Source organism: Mustela nigripes, chromosome 12 (assembly GCF_022355385.1).
Source record: "Mustela nigripes isolate SB6536 chromosome 12, MUSNIG.SB6536, whole genome shotgun sequence".
Classification (NCBI taxonomy): Eukaryota; Metazoa; Chordata; class Mammalia; order Carnivora; family Mustelidae; genus Mustela; species Mustela nigripes.
This window is the reverse complement of record NC_081568.1, coordinates 3,901,297-3,902,890: the sequence shown is the minus strand read 5'-3', so window position 1 is coordinate 3,902,890 and position 1,594 is coordinate 3,901,297. Positions and strand designations below refer to the sequence as shown.

Sequence of the window (1,594 nt, the reverse complement as noted above, 5' to 3'; positions counted from 1 at the left end):
CATCAGGCTCTGCTTCAGATGTTCTCTTCCTCTTCACCGGCCTCTCCTGCTAGTTCTCATTCATTCTCTCTCTCTCTCTCTCTCTCCTTCTCTAAAATAAATAAATCTTTTTTTTTTTTTTTTTTTTTTTTAAGGGGGCACCTGGGTGGCTCACAGGCTCGCAGGCTCACTGCCTTCGGCTCAGGTCATGATCCCAGGATCCGGGGATGGAGTCCTGCATCGGGCTCTCTGCTCGGCAGGGAGCCTGTTCCTCCTCTCTCTCTGCCTGCCTTTCTGCCTACTTGTGATCTCTGTCTGTCAAATAAATAATAAAATCTTTAAAAAAAAAAAAAAAAGCTTTGCGCAGTGGCAGTATCGTAGCCAATGAGGTTTATGCAAGGCGCAATTATTGCTAATTGAAAATCTTTAAAAAAAAAAAAAAAAAAGGAGTCTCCTGTCTCCTATCCCCTCTCCTACCCTTCCACCAGGACAAGCCTCTATTTTTTAGAAAATAGGGAGCCGCCAGTGGGAAAGATTATTGACTTTTGGTTTATTGATTTATTAAATATTAGGTTATCCAGATGTTTGGGGGCAGGGAGAAAAATAAATGCCTGATGACATTACCACGAAGCCCTGTCAGTAGGAAAGGAAAGGCGGTGAGTAGACCAGCAGCATGGGGGCACAGAGGGGTCCAGCGGTCCTCATTGCATAGCAGGGTCCAGAAGCAAGCCAGCTCTCGCCGCATGCGTGGTGTGTGGGGCCACCTGCCGTGCAACTCTCTGTTCTCTGCGCCCCCCATGCCGTGAGCTCTCACACGTTGGGGGAAAGAGAATCGGGAACTCTCGGAACGGGCATATGAACTGCAAGTTTCCCAGCTGGAACTCCCGCTCAACCTCTACCCACAGACACTCTACTGACAAGTCAGCAGGTCCTGCTGACTCAGACCATAGATGCGCCCGGGCAGCGTGAGTCTGCAGTGATCCCCCCGTGGCTTCGCGCTCGATCTAGTGGTGATGATGTCTGATAACAGAGGATTTTCTGGAGCTCAGGTGCCAAGCTGAGTACCAAAGGCACGCTGTCTCATGCACACCTAATGGAGACCAGGACCTGAAGACACAGGGCTCACAGGGGCCATAATGCAGGGTTTAAATTAGACCCTGTGATTCTAAAAACCAAATGAACTTTTCCAGATTGCCCTAGACGGATGGGAAGAAAGGCTCAGTTGGCTTCCTCCGAGATCAGGAACTGCAACCTTCCTCCTCTGTTAGCTTTTGTTCTCTGTCCAAGTTTCTTCCTTGACTTTCTTTGCACCTCACCAGTCTGACTTGAATCTCCCCTTCCTCTTCTAATTAGGTCTCAAGACTCCCCAACACTCTCCAAGGTTATATTTCCACTAAATCACTGAGTTAGGTCTCATTATGAATGTGGTGTTCTGTGTGTATTAATATTAATATTTCCTTGAGAAGAACTGCACAGTTAACTCTAATTAGAAAGAAACATGCTCATTGTAAAAACATTTTGGAAAATGTACACAAAATATAAAGAAAATAAAATTCACACACACTATCATGTATGCTCTCAGATTTGCATACACATACATGATAACCACACTCCC

The 1,594-nt window shown here is 46.2% G+C and overlaps 1 pseudogene; it reads left to right on the top strand.

Moving 5' to 3' along the window:
* Positions 1–334: 334 nt before the first annotated feature.
* Positions 335–417, top strand: LOC132028925 (U4 spliceosomal RNA; annotated as a pseudogene).
* The last annotated feature ends 1,177 nt before the right edge of the window (positions 418–1,594 follow it).